This window comes from Parambassis ranga, unplaced genomic scaffold (genome assembly GCF_900634625.1).
Source record: "Parambassis ranga unplaced genomic scaffold, fParRan2.1 scaffold_21_arrow_ctg1, whole genome shotgun sequence".
In the NCBI taxonomy this organism is placed as follows: domain Eukaryota; kingdom Metazoa; phylum Chordata; class Actinopteri; family Ambassidae; genus Parambassis; species Parambassis ranga.
The window spans coordinates 2171798-2196551 of record NW_021144767.1 but is presented as its reverse complement, the minus strand read 5'-3'; the positions used below and the strand labels follow the sequence as shown (position 1 = coordinate 2196551).

Genomic DNA, 24754 nt, shown 5'->3' with positions numbered 1-24754 from the left:
TTCACACAGAACCTTCATTCAAAATGTAAAATGTAGATAAACATTAGACCTCTGACATATTGAGTCCCCATGTCTGTGCCACTTTTTGTTTTGACAGGCAAGCCACTTAAGCTGACCTAACCCCCCTCATAGGAAATAATGGGAAACTGGTGAGATCCCTGACAAAACCCAGCTAACTTTGGAAGCCTATCAGTCTGGCATGCCTCTACACAGAACATTCATTTCAACTGCAAACTGCTCATAAGGAGTTGGACTTTATCATACTGAGTCCTCATGTTCATGTCTTTTACAAACAACTTGAGGGAGGTATGGAGTGGCATGCGAACCATCACCGGCCACAATAGGATCTCCGACCAGCTGATGGATGGAGATCTGCAGGAGGCCAACCAGCTGAACCTGTTTTTCAACAGGTTTGATAGTCCACTCCCTGACCACCCTCCCCCTCCCTGTGATGTACCATTAACACCTGTCTATAATAACAATGTACCTCCTCCTCCTCCCCCTCCCCCTAACCATACTAACCAGTTTCACCTCCCCATCAATAACATCACCCTGCCCCCCTTACCCCACCTTCCATTAACAACCCCCCAGCCTCCCCCATCAGATCTCTCTCTCTGCTCTTCTGTGTCCACAGTTGCCATCACCACAGAGGATGTGAGGAGGGAGTTCAGTCGACTACGACCGGGAAAAGCTGCAGGACCGGACGGACTCAGCCCCAGAGTACTCAGGGACTGCGCCACACAGCTGTGTGGGGTCTTCCAGCACATCTTCTCCCTGAGTCTGAGCCTGATGACTGTCCCTGCCCTGTGGAAGACAACATGCCTTGTTCCTGTGCCCAAGACCAAACATCCAAGCACACACAGCGACTACAGACCAGTTGCTCTGACTTCACATGTGATGAAGTCTCTGGAGAGGCTGGTCCTGAAACACCTGCGTGCTGTTGTGGAGCCATCGCTGGACCCCCTGCAGTTTGCTTACCAGCCCCATATTGGAGTGGAGGACGCCATCATCTACCTGCTGCACAGAGCACACACCTACTTGGAGGAGGCAGGTAACACTGTTAGAATCATGTTCTTTGATTTTTCCAGTGCGTTTAACACCGTGCAGCCTGCCCTTTTGAATAGGAAGCTCCTGGACATGCAGGTAGAGACCCCACTGGTCACCTGGATCACTAACTATCTTACAGGTCGACCACAATTTGTGAGGCTGAGGAACACCGTCTCGGACACGATAGTGAGCAGCACGGGGGCACCCCAGGGCACGGTACTGTCTCCATTCCTGTTCACACTCTATACATCGGACTTCAGACACTGCTCACAGTCCTGCCACCTGCAGAAGTTCTCGGATGACTCTGCCATTGTGGGCTGTACCAGCAGAGGTCGGGAGGCGGAGTATATGAGTGTGGTGGACAGCTTTGTGGAGTGGTGCGGACAGAACCACCTGCAGCTGAATGTCACAAAGACAAGAGAGCTGGTGGTGGACTTCAGGAAGCACCAGACACTCCCTAACCCGGTCAGCATCAAGGGTACCAATGTGGACATTGTGGACAGCTACAAATACCTGGGTGTCCACATTGACCACAAACTGGACTGGTCCACAAACGCAGAGGCAATATACAGGAAGGGACAGAGTCGCCTGTATCTACTGAGGAGACTCAGGTCCTTTAACGTCTGCCAGACCATGCTGCAGATGTTTTACCACTCGGTGGTCTCCAGCGTCATCTTCTACGCTGTAGTGTGCTGGGGCAGCAGGATGAAGACGGCCGACACCAACAGACTCAACAAGCTCATTAGGAAGGCTGGCTCGGTGCTGGGAGTGGAGCTGGAGTCTGTGGTGGAGGTGACGGAGAGGAGGATACTGAGGAAACTCCTCAGTATTCGTAACAACACGTCTCACCCCCTGCAGGACACACTGCTGTCCTACAGGAGCACATTCAGCCGTAGACTGAGACTACCGAGGAGCAGCACAGAACGCCACAGGAGGTCCTTCCTGCCAGTGGCCATCAGACTGTATAACTCCTCCCCTTTCTGTAGGGAGAAGCGCTAGATAATCATGTCAGGCATCACTGTCATTCCCTCCACTGGTCTATATTTATGTTTACTTAGCACCTTACATCTCCATATTGTATATTGTATCATATATTGTGCTCATACCGCGTACTCTTTTTGGATTATAGTGACACTTATACTCTGTACTTAACTGCATTTAATGTAACTTGATACCTCTGGCACAAGAATTTCCTTCGGGATTAATAAAGTTTTATCTTATCTTATCTTATCTTATCTTATCCGGGGCCGGGTCGCGGGGGCAGCAGTCTAAGCAGGGACACCCAGACTTCCCTCTCACCAGACACTTCCTCCAGCTCCTCTGGGGGAATCCCGAGGCGTTCCCAGGCCAGCCGAGAGACATAGTCTCTCCACCGCTCTTCCGGTCTTCCCCGGGGCCATTTCTAAAATGGCAAGTGTGAGTAAGAAAAGGAAGGTTGACAGCGAAGGCCGAAGTTTCAGGACAAGTGGAAATGGAAGAAGAATGTGAGGGCAAGACATCTTGCACATTGAAACCTGTGTTGGAGCCAGACCTGCCCCCTTTACTGCAGCTGAGAGCCCAGTCTCTTCCTTCTCATCAGAGGTCCCTCGTTAATCGCGGGGTTACGTTCCAAAAATAACCCGCAAAAGGTGAAATCCGTGAAGTGATGGGCTTTATTTTTTACAGTTATTCTAGATGCTTTAAGGCTGTGAACCCCTCACTACACACTTTATACTCCTTTCTCTCCTGTTCAAACACTGTCAGAGTTCAAACCTTCATAAAAATAAGTCCAGTGTTACAGAATGAAACCAAAGCACAAAGCAAAATAAAAGGAAATATAATAACTGAAGATTAAACAATGGTTTGTGAAATGGAAGTTGTGGCGGCTGCACTAAAATGAATGATAAGTTAATGTGGTCTGTTCAGAGCTGTCAGTAAAAGCTTGTTTAACTGGTTTCGGCTGTCCCGCCTAACAAATGAAGAGATTGCTTCCAAAACGCTATAAATCCAGAAAAAAGTGTTTTCTTTCCAAAAAGGGTTTATATGAAACTTCTAGTTTTCATATAAACCCTCCGCCATGACAGTTGGAAAGCTGCCCTGTGATTGGTTGAATGGAAATGCTGCATTGTGCTGAAAATCAGGGTGTTTGTAGCAGATTGGGAAAAAAGGGAAGAAACGGTGCAGGGAAACATGGCGGATAACGTGTTTTGTTACTAATTGATTACAAACTTTAAACAGAGACCCCGTGTGAAACTTATTTTGGTGGTAACTCGTTTTCTTAAACAGTGGCGTTTCTCGCCCTAACCCTAACCCTAATAATGCTGCTCACAGCTCAGTGTCTCAGTGTCTTCACTCTTCAGTCCATCAGTCCAGTCTGACCCTTTGGATGAGATTCTTTGTGTCTGAGTCCTGCCTGCTTTTGGACTGTGGAGCTGTTTCTTCCTGTGTTTGGACCTTTTCAACCCTTTGTGGTCTCTTATTGGATTTTGTCTTTTGTCTGCTTTGGTTGTCTCTGTTATGTCCCAGGCTGAGGGGAAACCCACACACAGCATGTCTGCACCTCCCCACTCGTCCCCACTCTCAGATCGGCAGCTACACAGGCTGGTTTCAGTGTTAGGCTGCAGTTCATGAACTCAGAGCTGAGCAGTGCCCAAACAAACACAGAGACACTACAACACACTAAAGCTCCCTAACAAGAGAAAAAAGGAAAACCAATGACAAAGCTGGAACCTAAAACTCCTGCTGGGGAGTAATAAACTCCAGTAAACACCAAAGAAATCCAACCGCCGAGGCTGCGCTACAACAGCTCTGATGGACTGATAGAACACTGACTCATGCACAATAACATGAGGAAAGACTGAGTCAAACTTACACTTCCTCAGCCCAGGTTTTAACCTCTGCTCTCCACCATGCTCCACCCTGCAGGAAGAAACACAGTCAGAATGATTTTCTAACCAACATGAGTCCAAACTGCTGATCAACATGAAGCAGAGCTCCTCAGTTTGTCAGAGACACACAAACAGACTGAAACTCATCTGTGTCGACTCCAGAAGAGTCTCTCCTGATCTGCTCTGTGTTTATTCATGTCCTCCATTCTGTGAAATATTGCTCTCTGTCAGTGCTTTACTGTAAAATCCTCTTCATGCAGCAACAGTGTAGGTTTGATCTCAGCATTGTGCATTTATCCAAAGCAGCAAACAAGCCACACTGTCTCTGACTGTTTGTTCCTTTCACTCTATATGCAAACACAAGCCTGGTTCACATGTGTCATGGATGGAAGAGTTTCTGACACACTTCAAATAATTACATTCACTCATGTCTGTGTGTAGTTTTTACAGTGATAATATTGTAGTGTCTCCCTGCTCTCTGTCTCTGACTGAAGGAACTCCTCCTTCTACCATTGTGTTGTTGTCTCCTCTGAAGCTTCACATATGGATTGTTTCAGGAACATTTGTTTGTGGAAATAATTCAGTGGTTCTTACAGCTGAGGACATTAATAAGTAGGGCATCATTTTGTATTTGATCTGCACTAAGTGTGACTGAAAATCAGTCTGTATGTATTTTGACATGAAGAACGTGTATAAAGAAAAGTGAAGTTAACATGATGGACACTTAATGATGGAGGAAGATGAACATCAGGGATCAGTGATTATTTCTTCTCTGCAGTTTCAGTCCATCCATCAACAGCTGTGGATATATGAGCTAAACTGACAGACTGAGGAGGACTCATGCTCTGTGGTCTCTGTGTACCTGAGAGTCTTCAGACTACAATCTGGACTGTTGAGTAAAGCAGACAGCAGCTCCACTCCTGAGTCTCCTGGATGATTGTAGCTCAGGTCCAGCTCTCTCAGATAAGAGGGGTTGGAGGTCAGAGCCGAGGCCAGAGAAGCACAGCCCTCCTGTGTGATCAGACAACCTGACAGACTGGAGGTACAAAACATGTCATGAACTCAAGAAGAAAGAAGGAAAATCCAACAGATCTTCAACATGAACATGAAGCAGAATTTAACTGATGATCAAAAAGCTGGATCCTGACCTGAGAGTCTCCAGTCTGCAGTCTGGAGTCTCCAGTCCACGAGACAGCTGCTTCACTCCTGAATCCTGCAGGTCGTTATTATCCAGATCCAGCTCTCTCAGACTAGAGGACTGGGAGCTGAGGACTGAGGACAGAGCTTCACAGCTTCTCTCTGAAAGGTTACAGCTGCTCAGACTGAAAGAAATGCAAATTAGTTGTTATTGATGAATGAATGGAAATTTGTTGTGAATAATGACAATAAAGATCTTTTTACTTGTGTAGAATTCAGTGCACATTAGTGTCTGAAAGCCTCCACATGTCAACACATGAACTGCATGTAGAAAAGCTTCAAACATAATGTTAAGGTATGCATTTAAATGATCAACAACCAGATCCTGACCTCAGTGATTTCAGACCACAGTCAGCACTCTCCAGTCCAGCACAAAGAAGCTTCACTCCTGAATCCTGCAGGTCGTTATTATCCAGATCCAGCTCTCTCAGACTAGAGGACTGGGAGCTGAGGACTGAGGACAGAGCTTCACAGCTTCTCTCTGAGAGGTTACAGCTGCTCAGCCTGAAAGAAATGAAATGTGTACATTTAACAATACTGAATAATTGTAAGAAGTAGAGCAGTGCAATGAAAAAACAATTCTACAACATGAAAGGACACTATTGTCTAAGCTTAGTAATGTCAGTGGTTATAATTTGTGAATTATGTTTGTACATTTTTTATTATTAATCATCGGTCATTTCTATGGCAGAGAACAGGAATCAGCCAATCAGAAAAAAATGTATTGTTGCCAGGTGAGGTCTGAGATTCAGCTGCAAGCACACCGTGCAGCAGACGTTATGGCATATAGGGCAGGCCAGGAGTGAGAGACAGGGAGCGGGTTTCCTTCTATATTGATCCTCCCTCTGTGTTTCAGTCACTTCATGTGAACTGATTGTGTGCTGATCAACACAAGCAGACACATCAGCACAGATTCATGTGAACTAAGTTACCTGTTGTGCAGCTTTTTTTGGAGGCTTTGGGTAATCTGTTTCTAATCTGTTTAATCTGATCTGTTCTGTGAAGTCTCTAAAACCTGACAGTGCAGCTGATGGCCTCATTGGGAATACAGTGAAACAGAAATGTGGTTTTTGTGGTTAAAGTCATGGTGGCACAGAGGTAGACAGTAACAGATGTAAACATTTTGTTCTAATAACCTGTTAGTGTAGTGCCACCATGAGGCTGACAGAACTGTTTCATTTTCAGTTGGTTTTATATTTGTCATCATGGCTTAAAATAAATAAGGAGTTATTGAATCTCTCAGTGATAGTTGTTGAGTTAACCCTTTACTTCTGTCAGTATAATAGCTGTTGAAATCCACCAGAATGCAGGAAATGGCTTCTACTTCATCCAAAATGTTCTGGGGGAGGTAACTCTGATACTTTTCCACATTAAAACCATACAGCCTGTCCTTATTAGCTTTAGATATGATTCCAGCCTCAGACCTTTATGGTGTATTTCCAGGCTATTCTTTAAGGTCAGTGACTTCATATTGTTCATCTTCAGCAGTTTCTGTTTCATAACTTCCTAATGTTCAAAGGTTTTCTACTTTTCACAATAAAACAGCTTCATCTATTCAAAGTGTTTCAGCAACTTAAATTCAGACTGCAGATTCTCCAGCAATTCAGAGCAATCCTTCACATCATTCAGAGCAATGCTTCAGCTGCAGCAACCAAACTCACATTTTCTGCAGGAAATGCTTTCTAGTTAACTTTGTGTTCATAGTGTGTCAATTCATATTTTCGTCTTGTTTAATGAGTTGCAGTTTAATGTTATAGATGTACTTGCACAATCCATCATCATTTAATCTCTTGAGTGAAGCCTACATCTAGAAGGTTTCATTCCTAAATGTGTTTTGTTTGTAACCCAGTTTAAAATCCCCACATGTTTTAATGAGTGTTGATCATTTCAGTTCAAGTTTAAATGTGTAAGCATTTAAAATGTGATTTAAAAGGGTAAAAAGTGTTACATGTTTGTTGTGTTATGTTAAAGAATGTTGCTGAAAGATGTCCCACCAGCATAGATGGGGTTAATAACAAGTGACAGGACCGTGAGCACAGTGTGACACAGACTAGGAGAGGTGTGTCGGAGAAACATGTGTAACACAGAGATTTTCTGTCTTCATTTCTAAGTTAGCAGTGCACAAAACGGTGTGTAACTTGTGTCTTAAGGTTGTTGACAGGACAATCTGTGAGAAGAAGTCTAGCAGCATACTGAGAGGCGGGAAGACTTTCGCCTGCTGCGGTATATGTCAGTCTGTAATCATTTAAGTTGCTGCTTTATAGAGTGTATTAAGGTGTGGGGGCCACAACTTTTGTTTAAGTGACCTTGAGGTTGGTAAACTGAGTTTCTGAATTCATTAGAGGGTTAAGAAAAAAGGTTATATTGTGTTTTTGCCTCCAAACAGCTGGAGTGTTTTTCTTTAAAAAAGTGACATTTGATGTTTAAGGCTCCAAAACAATATTCTAATTTTATTTTCATGTCTTAGTTCACCAGCATTAACCTTTTCTTAAATAACTGAGAATTATTTTTCTAAAAACTTGTGTTGTGTTACTTATTACTCACCTGAGAAAGGGCAGGGATTCAATTGCAGAGACATATGCAGACGTAGTTAAGATCTTCATTAAAAATATAATTTAAAGATGGCCATTTGATTGATGGGTCAAACACTGCACTTGTGTGTATTAAAGGGACATCCAAGATAATAATTAAAACTGAGTTAATCAGGGTTAAGAAACATTGGATAAATACTTTAAAAGAACCTAAAAGCCTGCCCTCATCTGTAATGTGGTGAGAGTTGCTCCTCTGGCACTTCCTGTGTTTTTCATTTCTTGCTCGTTTCCTTGTTTTTGTTCTTTCCAGGCGCGATGGTCCAGCTGGGTGGAGTCGTGGCTTCTTCTCACCTGGGTTCCGTTTCCCGTCATTCCGCCGGCTACTTAAGCACCGCCTCCCTTCTCCTCGGCGCCAGTTCTTCACTGCTATTTTCGTACTAAGCAACCAGCCACCTTTCTGTCCATTCTAAGTGACCAGTGACTTACCTTGTTTTTTGCCTAGGCCTCCAGCCACGCCACCCGGTTGTTTCTCGCCCTGGACCTGAGTTGTGCTTCACCCTCGTGGTTGTTTTTCGTTCCTCCTTCAAGTTACCTCGTAGTTCGCCCTTGTGGTTGTTTTTGGTTATATTTTGGACTCATCTCAGTTTTCTCCTCAGTGGTAGTTTTTTGTTTTCTCTATTAAAGTGAGTAAATGTACCTGCTTCTGGATCTCCGTCTGTGATCGCACATAACATCATCAATATGACTACAGAGGGGAGCGCTACATGTTGTTGAAGTGTTTTCTATATTCACACATGTTTGTCGGAAATATTTTACACCAGAAAGTTCCAACAATTTTATCTTGGAACTCATTTGTACTAGTTATATCTGCAACTCATGCTGATATACAACTGAAAACAAAACCATGCTGCATCTCAAAGAGCTTTAGTAAACCCAAACCTCCCTCATTGATCAGACAACTTGACAAGAGTAGAGTTACAAAATCATAAACTCAAAAAGCAAGAACTAAACCCCTACAGACATTCTACATCTGGGGTTGGGTGGGTTAGTAATGCATCATATGTTCAAAACATAAGCAGCAAAATCCAACCGATCAACCAATGAAATGTGAAGACTGGATCAACACCCAGATTTACCCTGACCCGAGGATCTGCAGTCTTGGGACTTCAGAGCTCACCCCACCACAAACTTTACATCACAACACATAAAACTATTGAGACTGACCTCAGAGTCTGCAGTCCACAACTCTCCAGAAAACCACGTAGCTGCTCCACATCCTGCAGGTGGTTCCCACTGAGGTCCAGATATCTCAGCTGGGAGGGGTTAGCCTTCAGAGCTGATCCCAGAGAGCTGATCTCTGACAAACCACAGCCACACAACCTAATAAAACAATACAAGACATTGATAGAGCCATTGATACCACTGATCATCTAATAATATGGGATAACATTAAAACATACAGATTACTGTTACTGGGAGGGAAGAAAATAATAATTATTCACTGAATTACTGAGCAACATTTGAACATATGAGTAGATCTGATTTGTCATCAGAGCAACAGTGACTGAAGATACACATGTCTGTGGTCCTTTTCTGTCTGTCAGTCCTGACAGATGATTTAAAAACTGGACCTCAGCCTAATAATAACATTAACTGACCTGAGAACCTGCAGTATGCAGTGAGGACTGTCCAGTCCAGCACATAGCTGCTTCAGTCCTGAATCCGCCAGGTCGTTCTGGTTCATATCGAGCTCTGTCAGATGGGAGGGGTCGGACTTCAGAGCTGAGGCCACAACTTCACAGTGAGTCTCTGAGAGGTCACAGTCAGAAAGTCTGTGATGACAGAAATATCAGAACATTATGAAAGGGACACGTTAAGTAGTAGCAGTGATCTCATTTGATCTGACTGTTTGACATGTAACAATAGTTCTGATCATTCTCATCGTCTCATTTTGACAGTGTATTTCACTTTATTCCTCTGTTGTAGGTTCTTCCAGCTGATATTGCTGAAAGATAAATTCTTCTCTTTCATGCAGAGACCTTTAAAGAGTTATTCTGTTGTATGACATCCTGATTGAACTGTTTGTGTAATGGTATGTGTCTGCATGTTTGCATACCATGATGTTGTGCTGCAGTTTTTGCATCTATGTAGTTTGTGCAGCTCTTTGGCCACATGCAGCTGTTTTAACTACAAATAAAGACACATTTATTGTCCATTCATTTAACAGCTTCAAACAGAAACATAAAAAACAATGTTTTCACATGTTTTCAAGAACATCCGAGACAAAAACACAGCTGATGTGATGTGTCAATGAACACAAGGAGCTCTGTTAGAGAGAAACACACAGTGTGAATGTGTCTAAGAACTAAACCAGTAATCTACACTGATTGGTCACATCTGGACTCACCTGAACTTTCTGCAGTTCCTCACAGCTGGAAGCAGTCTCAATCGTCCTTCTGTTGTTGTGTTGTACTTCATCAGGTCTAGCTCATCAAGAACCTCCTCTGACATCTGCAGCATGTAGGCCAGAGCTGAGCAGTGGATCTCAGAGAGTTCCTTCTCTGATCTGTTCTCTGACTGCAGGAACTCTTGGATCTCCTGATGCACTGAGAGGTCGTTCATCTCCATCAGACAGTGGAAGATGTTGATGCTTCTGTCAGGGGACACTGTATGAGTGCGTCTCTGTTTCAGGTTGTTGATGGCTCTCTGGATGGCCTCTGAACTGATCTCTGTCTGACCCAGCAGGTCTTTTAAAAGTCTCTGGTTTGACTGCAGGGAGAGACCATGAAGGAAGCGAACCATCAGGTCCAGGTGGCCAGTTTCACTGTTCAGAGATTTCTCCATGACTCTGTCCAGGATGTCATCCAGAGATGACCAACTTTTCTCTCCCAGGAAGTTCACCAGCTCTTCATCGTCCCCATCAATGAAACAGCGTATGAGGTGGAAAGCAGCCAGAAACTCCTGAACGCTCAGATGGATGAAGCAGAACACCTTGTCCTGGTACAGGCCTCTCTCCTCTTTAAAGACCTGTGTGAACACTCCTGAGTACACTGAGGCTGCTCTGATATCGATGCCACACTCTGTCAGGTCTGACTCATAGAAGATCAGGTTTCTTTTCTGCAGCTGGTCAAAAGCCAGTTTTCCCAGAGACTGGATCATCTCCCTGTTGTTTTTGTTCCACTGTGGATCTGTTTCAGCTCCTCCATCATATTTGACCCCCTTCAATTTGGTCTGAACCACCAGGAAGTGGATGTACATCTCAGTCAGGGTCTTGGGCAGCTCTTCTCCCTCTCTGGTTTCCAACATGTCCTCCAGAACTGTAGCAGTGATCCAGCAGAAGACTGGGATGTGGCACATGATGTGGAGGCTTCGTGATGTCTTGATGTGGGAGATGATCCTGCTGGCCTGCTCCTCCTCTCTGAACCTCTTCCTGAAGTACTCCTCCTTCTGTGGGTCGGTGAACCCTCTGACCTCTGTCACCACGTCCACACAGTCAGGAGGGATCTGATTGGCTGCTGCAGGTCGTGTGGTGATCCAGAGGCGAGCAGAGGGAAGCAGCTTCCCCCTGATGAGGTTTGTCAGCAGCACATCCACTGAGGTGGACTCTGTGACATCAGTCAGGATCTCATTGTTGTGGAAGTCCAGAGGAAGTCGACACTCATCCAGACCGTCAAAGATGAAGACCACCTGGAGGTGCTGAAAGCTGCAGATTCCTGCTTCTTTGCTTTCAGTGAAGAAGTGATGAACAAGTTCCACCAAGCTGAACTTTCTCTCTCTCAGCACATTCAGCTCTCTGAAAGTGAATGGAAATGTGAACTGGATGTCCTGGTTGCCTTTGTCTTCAGCCCAGTCCAGAGTGAACTTCTGTGTTAGGACTGTTTTCCCGATGCCAGCCACTCCCTTTGTCATCACTGTTCTGATTGGTTCCTGTCTTCCAGGTGAGCCTTTAAAGATGCCTTCTGGTCTGATGCTTGTTTCTGGTCTGTGTGCTTTCCTGGATGCTGCTTCAATCTGTCTGACCTCATGTTCCTCATTGACCTCTGCAGTCCCTCCCTCTGTGATGTAGAGCTCTGTGTAGATCTGGTTCAGAAGGGTCGGCTCTCCTGCTTTAGCGATCCCCTCAAACACACACTGGAACTTCTTCCTCAGGTTAGACTTGAGTTTACGTCCACACTCTGCAGCAGGAGTTCCTAAACAAACAATAAATGTCATTAATAAGTGAACGCTACAATAAATGTGTCAAATAAATATTTTCTGTCTCCATGAAATCTGTTCATCAGTTGTAGACAAACAGTTTGTGTTTTCAGTCAGAAGAATTCACAGATGTCTGCATCATATTAACAGCAGAGTGTGTAAATGTAAACTTCATTTCCTCTTTCCATCATGTTAAAGCTCTTCAAATCCTCTTACTGCTCTGCAGACGCTCAGCCAGCTCCTCCTGCTTCATCCTCCTCAGGAAGTGCACTGTGATCTGCACTAATGACTCTCTGCTGCTCCTCTGCTCTTCATCCTCCTCATCCTCCCTCTGACTCTCTGAGCATTCTGGGTAATCTGGACTCAGGAGCTTCTGGATCTTCTTCAGCTCGTCCTTCACAAACCTGACAATGTTCTCCTCCAGCAGCTGGAACAGAACAACAGAGTATAAACTCTCAGACTTTGAGGAGCAGAATAACAGTTTAGTGTTTCATGATATTACAGCTTATGTTCATACATGTATTACTTGAATCTACAACATTAGATATGAAGTGTTGTGTATGCACAGCTGCTGTAGTTATAAGTATTACTACCACAGTTCTGTCTCTGTGAATGCTTGCTCAGGGGTCAGGCTCTGGGTCTCTGTAGAGCACCAGGACTGTTGTGTTGTAGTTAGAAGCTGTTTGTACTCACCATAAATATGGCGTCCTGAGCAGGAGTCTGAACACTGGGTTGCTGCAGTCTGTGACAGAAACATCAGCATTTAACAACACAATCACTTCACTAAGTGTTTTGATGTGTTTTCACTTTAAACAGATACACAACAGTCAACAGACTGCTGACAAACAAGCATTGTTGTATTAAAAATGAAAACTATCCCAACTCCACACATCCAGCTCATGTTGAACCTGTTGCTGCTGCTTTAATGACTGAAGCACAGCTTTAAGAGTTCCATTCCACTTCCACTGTCATCATATGTTCACATTGATTTAGACCAGGGGGGTTCAATTAAAGTCCCTGAGGTCCAGCTGTTCACATTTGCTCCAAGTCAAAGGTCTGAGCTGATGTCTAGCTTGTGTCTTATTAGCTTCCCCTATGTCCACATGTTCATGTGTTTCAGTAATATCTATTGTCAGTTTTCAATGCAGGAAATGTTTACCTGGGGCACAGCTAGCTCTGTTACCATGAATAAAAGTAGTCCCAGGCAAATACATTGAAGGCCTTTATTTCAGATGAAAGAAACTGAAACCTGACTGACTGAAATGTGTAATTTGTTCTTCTTCACATATTCTGCTTTAATGGCTGCCAGCACAGCTTTAAGAGTTCAGTTGAATCCAGTGGCATAGGCCACTTAATGACTGTTTCAGAGACAGATTCAACAAAAACTCGGTGACAAACAGAAACTAATTCCAAGTGAAACAGTCAAACATACTGGTGCTACTACACTAACAGCCTCCATATCTGAGGCCTTCTCTCATTTACAGAGACAAAAAACTGGTAAATCCCATAGAAAAATGAACCAAACTGCTTAATGCAGATAATACTGAAACACTAAAAATACTAACTTACAAAAATGCATGTCTTTATTTTTATTTGCTTATAAAACTGCTGAATTCACAACAAACCTTGTGGATGTGTTTATAATTATGCGCTGCCTCATCTGCTACATCAGTGTTTCCCTGTTCATATAGTGCTCCACTTTGTTCTGACGTCCATCACATGTGTTTTATTCTTGCTGATAAGAATTAGGGATGCACAATAACTATCGCCACCTATAATTATCGGTCCGATATTGAAAAAAATGACGTCATTCAGATAACTCTGATAATTAAAATTTTCACAGATAAAATAGAACAAAAAATAGTAATACTAAAGGGTTTGGATTTCGCATATTACAGTACACGATACATGCTGCTGTTGCATGGCCAACCACCATAAAAACAAAGAAGAAGAAGAAAAGGGCTGTTGCCATTGGCTGTTGCCCTCCTAACCTCGGCCCTCTTCTTCTTCTTTGTTTTTATAGCGGTTTGGTAACAAACTGACTTTTTCACTGTTTCAGACAGAGACGATGCATTTGCAATTTGCGCAAATTGTTGTTCTGCGGAAGTTTACAGCTGGCTGTAAACGAGGCTTTGCTGAGCCAAAGGATTATATCTGAGTGTGTGTCAATTGGGCGAAAAAACCTCTCCCAAGTCGCTACCTCCCGTCTGGCGGAGTTGCAGACACGACTAGGAGTGAAAACAGCACGGCTGCAGCCAGACATATCCACGCGATGGAACAGCACGTTTTACATGCTGAGGAGCACCAAAAGCGAGCGCTCTCAGTCTATGGAGTAGATTATCAGCTACCTGCAACTCTGAGCGCAAACCAATGGACACTAGTCGATCCGTGTGAACAGCTGACTAGAGACAAGACCGCTGGGCCCACGCTTCCCATGAGCCCAGACTGGAGAAGCAACAAGTCCCGTTTTCCAACCCCTGCCCATCTTGCACGTAAATACCTCTCTGCCCCTTGCACTGGCGTTGACAACGAGCGCTTGTTTTCTGCTGCTGTTTTGCTAACTTGAAATAACAATAAAGGTTCATTTGAAGAATTGGAACTATTGTTGTTTGTTATCGGTATCGGCTACAAGAAGCAGGAAGTTATCGGTTATTGTTATCGGTTGTAAAAAACAGTTATTGTGCATCCCTAATAAGAATAGGAGTAGGTGGCTGTGCACTGGCTAGGCGAGGCTGAAGCTAGCAGGCTAACAGGGGCTAACCTGGCCTCATTACAATATGGGTTAATGCTGAAAACAACTCTAACTCTCCGTGTCTTTGTTGGGAATCTCCTCAGGTCCACTGTGTGTGGGGAGGGAGCAGAAAAGGCAACAACATGTCAGACAAATAATACTGCTACTGCTGTAGATGGTACTCAGGATGAAATGATGCTATGATAGAATTCTTTTTAGTCAGACCAGTGTTTCTTGTGTTTTACCTTGACATGTTTCGACTACTTCCTGCAGTCTTCCTCAGAAGTCACATGAATTCTATCATAGTTCATAAATAGGTGAAGACCAAATGAACCTTATCGAAATATGAAATGATGCTGCCTGTAACTGCTAGAGAGATTCAGGGAAGTGAAACATCCAGAAAAAGAGGAGTCTGGACGCCAGGACTGCAGCCAGGTGCTGCTGGCTAACTGCTGTTTGTGTTTTCTCCACATTGACCTCCTTGAAGTGCAGTAGGAAGAGGTGGGGGGGCATGTTTTTGTGTACTTCAAAGAGTGCGTTTGTGGCTGTTTGTGACAGTGTACTGCAGAAACTTCATCAGACATTACAAGCTTTACAAGGTCAACATACATACTACAAAAACACATGAAACGGCAAACACACACACACACATGCACATGCATGCACACATGCACGCACACACACTTAAAACAGCCTACTAAGCGCAATAACACAACCACAAAAAATGATGAAATCACAAGGATTTCATGCATAGCAATATAATGGGTTCATGGCTGATTTTAGTGCTGAACAGTAGAAAATGTCAAATTTAACTATTTTTTTCAAAAATGAAACCCTTACATCAAGAAATGCATGGTTATATGTTGTTATAGTTATGATATTAAAAAATGTAGTATTATAATAGGAGTTAATGGGCCCTAAGTGGAAAATACCATTTTAATTTCTGCTGCAATACAAAAACTAATAATGCATCAAACTCAATATTTTGGCTAATCTTTGACATATCCATGACAGATATAAAAATAATGCCTCAGCCACCTAACTTTTGTTTTGTGGAAAATAACTCATTTTTTGTGTTTTCTTCATAAAAAAAATACTGTGACATCAAGTAATCAAACTGGCATTTAAAGGGTTAAATTCCTCAAAATGATTTAATGTTTGGTAGTTTTGAGCAGGGCTGAAGTTGTTATAACATATTTATGCAGAAAAAAGTAAGAAAAAATATTAATCTGTTAATTTTTTATAGCAGTTTTTTGGAAGGGGACTTTTTTGTCCCCTAATGATACAAAAGGGTAGTAAATTTGTTTCACCATGTTCTGGTGATGTATTTGAAAAATTTAAATTGGAATTCTAAAATGTGTCTAGAGAGAGTCTTTGTTACAAAAAATTGTGCCATATGCACCAACACAGATAAAATGGTGGCCAGGTAAGGAGGCAAAAATTACCCAAATGGACAAAAAAGTCCCCAATGACGCACAAGGGTTAAATGTTTTATTACTGAAATGTCTTTCCATACTTTGTTTCAGTGGGCTGCCTTTCTAGTACAGTGAGGCAGATGTTTAAGTCATGTTTATGCAGACATATAGAAGATTTTAAATGATTCATACACTTTGAAGCAGCACTGTAAATATGCATTACTCTGTGCTACAGATGCTCCAAACCATCAACCACCTGCAGAGCAAACAGACACATACAACCCCAAGAGTCCAGCAGAGCTCATCACAGCATGGAGACACTTCCAGAGTGATTCTTACCTTTGATCATCAGATGGCTGATCAGCTTTGAAACTAATGGGCCTACCCATGGACCAATCACTTTTCATGGACACACAGCTGGGTCCAGGTCCAGCAGAGTCTGCTCTCACATCCTGGATCCTGATAGAATCACAAACACTGACTCTGAGCTTCTTCTGGAAAAATGATGCTGAACATCATGTTACACTTTAAATGTTTAATAATGATGGAAACAAACTGCAGCTGTGACATTAACTCTGACCTTTGACCCTCACATGGATCAACAGCTTTGAAATCAATGGAATGATCCTTTGACAAATCACTCTTCATGGACACACAGCTGGCAGGTCCAGGTCCAGGTCCAGGCCCAGGCCCAGGTCCAGGTCCAGGTCCAGGTCCAGGTCCAGGTCCAGGTCCAGCAGAGTGTGCAGTGTGCTGCTGCTTTGTTCTTGAACACACAGATGTGTGAATAATGTGAGTGTGAGCTCTGACATGGAGAAGAGTCATGGACAGTCAGAGACGGTCCTCTTACCTCTGAGCTTTGGTCCGGCTCTCATGGTCCCCACACAGAGGGCTTTTAGAGGGAGGGACTCCCTCCTCTCTGTCCTCACACTGACTCATAGCAGAGCTCACACCTTCACACAAATACAGCAACATGACACAGAAACACACAGTCAGCATGTTGTTATTGATCCTTCATGTAGATGCTAACAGGCTAATCATGCTGTTAGCTTAGCATCAGAGCCTCAGACCAGGTTTGGTTCTCAGGCTTTTATTTTGGTGAGTCTGTAAACACACCAACATCTCTGATGCTGTTATTATTGATGTCACATGCTGTAAGTGGAACAGTGCACACACACATTCAGTGTTTGCTTCAGAATTCTGTCACTTCTCTCCATGTGTGAACATGTGAATAAATGAACATGTGTTCATGTGTGTTTCTGTCACAGTGTGAACAGACTGAGTGAAGCACTGAGACCTTCCTCTGTAACAGTCTGTGGACTGTTTTCTATAGAAAGGACAAACACATGAGCAGCTACTGTCTGAGCTCTGAGGACTGACACACTTCTCCTCATGGCAAATATTAGATTCACATATTTATGAACCCTTGAAGAGAAAATGTTTCTTCTGATGAGTTTCAATCATCGATATGAATTCATGAAAAATAAAACGCAGCACAGGCGTGTTAAACCTGAAACAGACTGATCTGATAAAGTCAGAATAAAGCGACCTTTTCTCCGCTTGAAGCTTTGAACGAGTCGATCTGAGTTTCAGAGCAAATGAAGCTGCTGAACTTTTCAGAGAGAACGATCAACAGACGCTTGTTGTTTGTCTGTCTGACATGAATTGAATTACAGTAACTCCACACAGCTCAGTGAACACAAAAACTCAGAAAGCTGTCAGACCGGTTCTGACACTCCCTGCATTTCTCACTGATCATGTGACCTGAGAGCTGTGTTCTACAGTCTGCTGTGACTCGAACAGAAAAACACTACAAGTAACAACTTGTTCTGAAACAGCTGTTCATCTGCTATAAAAGTCATCAAAGAGCAAAGAGAAAGCAGCCAATCAGCAGCAGAAACATCTGTACTGTACCATCAGTCAGTGATGCAGCACAGTGTGATCAGACATGGAGAGATTTCTCTGGAAGGACTCTCACCTGCTGGATCAGTTCAGATGGACTTACAGACACTTTCCAGCTTCCTGTGTGGAGAAGAAGCTGCTCCTGGTCCTCCTCAGTCCTGCTGTCTGACACAATCTGATCTGAGGACGCCGTCACTTCCTCACAGCCTCACAGTCTGAACACGTCAGTGACGGTGAAACCGGTCCAACAAGTGTCTGAAAGACATTTCCTGATTCACTTCTACTGTCTGTCCACTAGATGGAGCTCAGCAATCAATGAACTGCAGATCAGCACAGGATGGAGCAGAGCAGAAGCAGCATGGATATGGAGCCAAATCGGGGTCATAAGTTTTGTTCACCTGAAAAAATAAATTTCATTCAAACACTAAAACTTGAAACTGAACATTTATGTTTTGATGTTGATTTTTTTCAGTTCAAAATTTTTTTGGAATCAACTTTGAAATTCTTTTGAATAAATAGTTTATTTTCAGGTTTCATTTCAATAATTATTTTCATATTTACCATTTTTCTTTTTCAGTTTCAGATTTTTTTGATTCAAATCTTAATTTTTTACAGTTTCACATCTTGTTTCTTCAGGTTCAAATCTTTTTTCCACTTTCGCCTCTCCTTTTTTCACCTTTGAGGTTTTGACCCCGATTTTGCTTGGGGTGGGGACATGGGTGTGGCCTGCTGAGTGACAGCATGACAATGAAGACTAAGGGCTTTGCTCAGCCACGGTGCCTTCAGGGAACATTGGACATTTCAAAGGGTTACCTCAACACGCGCTATCTTTCATATTGATGTGACCTGCTGCAAAACATTGACACCAGTCAAAGTATAAGATGCTTCAAAGCAGACCTGGTAACAATCACTATATTGAGTCAACACATTATGGAATAATCTACAGTTTACAGTTGACAAATCTGTCAGTGATCGCGTGCCCGAAGTACTCATGGCGCATCATGGCCTCCGCTCCACCAGGGCCACAGACATCAATGCAGGTAAGAATTGTTACTATTTCTTTTCTATCTAATGAGTCTTTCTGAGTTCGACCTCAGCAATAAACAGACCTGTCATTTATGTAACATGAACAAAGGAAAGACGCTTTTATTCTGCACAGGATGATAATGACGCATGTTGCTAGCTTAAACTGTCTTGCGCTAACAGCTAATAACCTATTTTTTTGCCCGTTTTATCCACGTATTTAAGCTTCCCCTTCGATAACTGGTGATACAGCTAATTTTAGTTTTCTGAAATGTCTTTGTTAACATCTGCACAGACCCTTATCAATGTACTGACACAGAATGTGTCTCAGGGGCAGCAAGAGCATGGAAGACAACTGGATCAAGCTTCTCCTTCTGTACAACAAGAGATGGCCAGGTTTTAGATTTTAATGCAGTCTCATTTTCTATGTTAATTAAAAGTATTTTGAATGGTACATGTGATGCTGTGTAAGTATATGCAATATTCATATTTTATTTTTATTTTAAAATTATTCAGATCTTTCCCTGGATTTTTCATTCGGAAGAGGAAAGATTCCAAAGAGCTGTGGTACATCATCTACCAAAGCTTGGAAGCCATTTACTTTCTACACATACCTGCTAAACCTAAATGCAGAGACTACCCCAAACCCATCAGAAGAGTTTGAACTTACCCTGGCAGGACTTGGAAAAAGGCATCTCACCATGTCAAAGGATTTAAGCCATGAGGAGGTATTGCAGTAATCAAATATAATTGATTAATAATAATTTTAAATTATAATTGACAGATGATACCTTATGTAATTGTAATTGTCTTAGTTTGACAGACTACTCCAACATGAGTACCCAAAGATGCACAGGAGGATGGCTGCTCTATAAGGCTTCAGGTGGAGCAAACCAATAATATAACAACTATAATACATAGCAATGTGTGTGATAATGCCTTTCAAGTGCAAAGACACACAAATACAATAATTTTTGTGTTTACAGGTGGCCACGGGAGGCGGCGACTGATAATGATTCCACCTGATTCTCATGGATACACTGTCACAGCGGCAGGGAAAAACACCGTGTTCATAGTGCCTTTGCAACATGGATTTGACCTGTCTCCTTCATTTTGGAATTCAGATGCCACTGAATTCCAAAATATGCCAAAAGCACAATGCCAGACATGTAGAGTAAGTTTTCCTTTGCAGATTTTGGCTCATCATGTTAATGAATGCATGCTAGGACTATGACCATAAGTGTTTGTAATTGTGTATAGAAATGGTGGCAGGGATCGAGAGCCGTTTCTTTGATGGACCGCCACATCAGAGGAGCCCCCGGTACTCTCTCAATGACTATGACAGTGGCCTCTACAGGTGTGCTTATGTTCTTAGCGGATAAAGAGAAACAAATCAATGTTTTTAGCATGACATTCACTTATGTTTGGTTTGTGTTAATAGGACTGTAGGCGAGATTATTGCTGTCAGCCTTGCACAAGGTGGACCAGCCCCTGCCTTTTTCAGCCCGTGGACCTACCAATACCTGTGTAGTGGGCGGATAAACCCAACTCTTCTCACCAGTGATGCTGTTGCAGATGTCCAATTGAAAAGTTTAATTGACCAGGTATAGGATCTATGTGATGGAAGTATTGGATTGATCCTTTCTTCACTTTTAGGTTGCGATGTCAACTGAAGATTCAATCAGGGACTTAACTGCTGAAATCTTAAACTGTGGATACACTGGTGTGATCTCCATTCAAAATAAGGATTCCATTGTTTGGTATGTTCTAATGTGCGTTTGTTTATGAACGCACTGGTGTAGTTAATAGGTACATGAGTAAGATTGTGTACTCTCTACTGTTTTAGTGCCATCGTACTTCACACGGTGCTGAGGTTGCAGCCTATGATGGAACAACTACAAGAAGGCTTGAAGCTGTACAACCTTCTTTCACTGATGAGACAGTACCCAGATATCTGCCAGCCCCTGTTTGTTCCCATGGAAGACAGAAAAGTAAAGACAAACATGAGTTACTATAATTATGAACAAGAAAAACTTTCTAGAAATGTATAAAACTTAAAAGCTGATACCTGTATTTTCTCCCGTCCTAGGTCAGTGCTGAGTTTGTCTTGGCTTCCATTCAGCCACAACTGAGTGAGAAAGATTCTACTAAGCATCAGATGGAGCTGGAGATTATTAACTTTTTGCAAGACTTCCTGTATGAGGCTGAAGGTATTTCTTATAGTTCAATTTTGTTTATATAGCATCTTTTACAATCAAAATGCTTTACAGGAAGTAAGGACAGTGGTAAGGAAAAACTCCCTTTTAACAGGAAGAAACCTTGAGCACAACCTGGCTCACAAGGGAGATCAGCCCTCCTTTGTTTATATTAAACAACTACTTAGATGTAAATAAAAAACACATTGTAATGTAACACTTATTTTCATATTTACTCCATAGATGGAGGACTGGCTCATCAAGATGACATTGATGGCCAACCTGTCTTCACACCTGCTAAGTTTTTACAGTGGATCACAGGGCAAGGTCATGTTCCGCTTCTTCCATCAGAGAAGAAGGATTTCGCACTTATTGTAAAGTTTAATCATGACTGTGAGGCAGACTATGGAAGGCACAACGTCTGCTACCCGGTTGTGTCTGCATGTTTGAAAAGTGTAGTGTTTCCTGTGAAACACATGAAGTGTTATTCCGACTTCAAAAAGCTTCTCATTGAGGCTTTTTATTTGGGCCAGGAATTTGCCAATGTATAATGTAAACTGAATTTGTCTTTCAAAGGATAAACTACAACCTTATGTTAATTTTTCCTCAGATGTTCATTTTCAATGTTGTGCAACAGTTCTGATTAAAATAGGCATGCATGTCTAATCCGTTGCAATATGTCCAAATAGGGACACTAACACAACTTACTGGTTTGTTGAGTTTTATTCAGTAACAGAGTATCTTACATATAAATGATACATCATGGTGTAGTTTTAGTATCAACTGTAACATTACAAGTAATGTAATTGTAATTGTCACAACAAGTACAATAAAGTGGTTGTGGTAACAAAAAGATTGATTGAGACATGGTGCATTCAGGGACACATCTCACTGACCACAGATCAGATGTTACTGTTGCTCCTGAGAAGTTTAATTATGACTGCAGTGCAGCTTTTTAGCATTACAATGTCTGCTAACCTATTGTGTCAGTGCATTCAGGAAGTGTTCTTTTATTGTGAAACAATCAATACATCAATACTTGCCCTAAGGCCTGCCATATCCTGCTCACTGAGTGGACATTCAACAGGTGGAAGAATCAAATTTGGCATTCAATCACTGGCAACTACCTGGCATTTAAAGCGTTAAACTCCTCCAATGATGTCATGTTTGGTAGTTCTGAGCAGTCCTGAAGTTGTTCCACATATTGATGCAGAAAAATATGAATCTGTTCAGTTTTTAGAGCAGTTTTTAGAAGCGGACATTTTTGTCCCTGATGACACAAAGGGTAGTAAATGTGTTTCCCAGTGTTCTGGTGATGGATCAGAAACATTTACATTTGAATTCTAAAATTTGTGTTGAACTGCCCGATTGCCCTTTTTCTCAACCTGTGACGTCGGCGGAACTGCGATCACTCACCTGCTCCTGCCCGGGACGTTAAAAAGAAGCAAAGACACAGAGAAAGACTCAGAGAGACACTGCAGCGCTACCACGCAGCTGTGGACCTTTCTGAACCAACCCTGAAGCACAGCCGGTCAGAGCGCGCTACGATCGCTGCGTTTAACTGCGCTAAATCTTTGTGGCGCTGTCGCGGTGCGTTCAATGACGCCCCGTAAATGTGCGCTTTTACACGTTTATTTTGTGTTTAGTTATGTTGATAAGATTGATTTAAACATGTGGTAAAAGCATAAATTATTAGTAAAACACTGCTTCAAACTAAAGCTGTGGAATCCAAACATGTTCAGGGACATTAGTGGCAAACTGTTAACATACAGTCCTTAATTTAAAGTGCACTTACCTGCATGGTGTGCTAAGCAAGCTGCTACAGTTCTCACTGTTAATGTCATTTTAAAACATGTTCTGGTCATCTGGAGTATTGTTGCTTCCACCAACACTAAACACATTTATTGTAAATATGTAGCTCATGATAGGACCAACAAGGCAAAGTTTAAATGTTGCTGTGTCAGACATTTACAATAAGTCGTGGTGTGTTCACTGACGCTCCGTAAATGTGCGCTTTTACACGTTTATTTTGTGTTTAGTTATTTTGATAAGATTGATTCTGACACTACACGATTCAATAAAGCAAAGCAGAAATAAACCGAGTTTCCCTGTGAAGAACATTCATAGACAGCCATTCAGGTATTGTCTGAACCACAATTCAGTGTTGGTGGATTCAAAAAGAGGAAATATGGAAAAATGGCTCTGACACAGGTCAGTGTGACTCTTCAGCTATAAGATAGGTTTGTAGTTACACAGTAACAAGTTTGAACTGATGAAGCTGCTTGGATGAGCAGCGAAACGTCTTCTAGAAAACTCTACAAGTCCAGACGCCTTGCTTCAATCTTCTCTACGAACAAGTTTGAATGGTTTTTACACGTTTCACTTGAAATTCCCTCAGGGTCCAGCGGGGCTCCTTTTGCTCTGTTGGGACAGTGACTAACAGCTCTCCATAGCAGCATGGATTGCTGTCTGCAGGCCAGTGCTGTTCACACTTGGTCTAGAAAGAAGAAAACATCTGATTGGCCCTCATATGACCATTTATTAACCATGTTTCCCACCAAACTGAACTGATGAAGCTGCTCTAAGCAGCATCCACACATAAGAAGACTGCAGGTCCAGAGGCCTCGCCTCAACCCTGTGAATGAAAGTGACCTGGATGACTGAGAAGCTTCATCAACAAGACAAATGATTAACAGCAGCTTCCAAGGAGCGGCGTGTCTGCAGCCGCCCTCCAGAAGGCTCTGGCTGCCGGAGGATACGATGTGGAGAAGAACCCGCGTCAAGAGCCCAGAGCCCCCACTCAGAGAGCTCATCCTCACTGCCCGTTCAAACAGGACCTCTGTGATCATGCTGCTGCACACTGCACAGCTCCACCTGGTTCACTGGGGTTTGTTTTGTTAGTGTTAGTTCATGTGTTTACTTATATACTAAAGCAGTGATAAACCTATATTTACTAAACATATAAAACTATAGAAACAATGACTGACTTTATTAATCCCTGTGGTTAAATGTTGGAGTTATTTTATTACTTATTACTTGTTTAAGTATTATACATTTATTCTTATAAAAGTGTTCCTTATTTTCTGTAGACGTGTCGTATCATGCATTATCTTCTGTAGCCAGCTTGCATGTAAATAGCTGGTAGACAAGTCACGGCGGGGGCAGTGGAGCAACTTCACCAAGAAACGAGAAGGAAGCACACCACGGTTTCGAGAAGGGTGTCAGTGAAGATATGAAAAGAGTGGTTTCGATACTGAACAAGATGTTTCCCTTTTCCCCTTAGTAACAATGTTGTAAAAATAGGGCACTCCTATATTCAATAAAAGGCAGGCGAGCCAGAGACTGTTTCAGAGTGAGTTTGGAGATTGTAACTGAGCAGTCTCTGAGGTCACTCTCCTTGCAAGTAAAAAGATATCAAACTCTCTGTGTCTCTTTTGTACAGGTTGTGTAATACAAATGTTTGGGGTTTAAACCTAACATTTAATTGGTCCTTCGAGCCGGATTCCAAGATACCTGACGATTCCGGCGCGTGAGGGAGACACCAGGAAAAGTCAGTGGCCACTGCATAAAGACCCTTTCCGGGACTGGTCTCTCCCTTACGGGTTGGGGTCCGATGGTTGACGGAAAGCCCAGGAGACACAGACGAGTGTGA

General features: G+C 42.7%; 1 long non-coding RNA gene across 1 annotated transcript; it reads right to left on the bottom strand.

Moving 5' to 3' along the window:
• Positions 1–8963: 8963 nt before the first annotated feature.
• LOC114429740 (uncharacterized) lies at positions 8964–10093 on the bottom strand. The gene is made up of 3 exons (XR_003669904.1): positions 10050–10093; positions 9301–9474; positions 8964–9022 (listed from the first exon to the last, which is right to left on the bottom strand). It is a non-coding gene; the product is annotated as an uncharacterized LOC114429740 (long non-coding RNA).
• Between the last annotated feature and the right edge of the window lie 14661 nt (positions 10094–24754).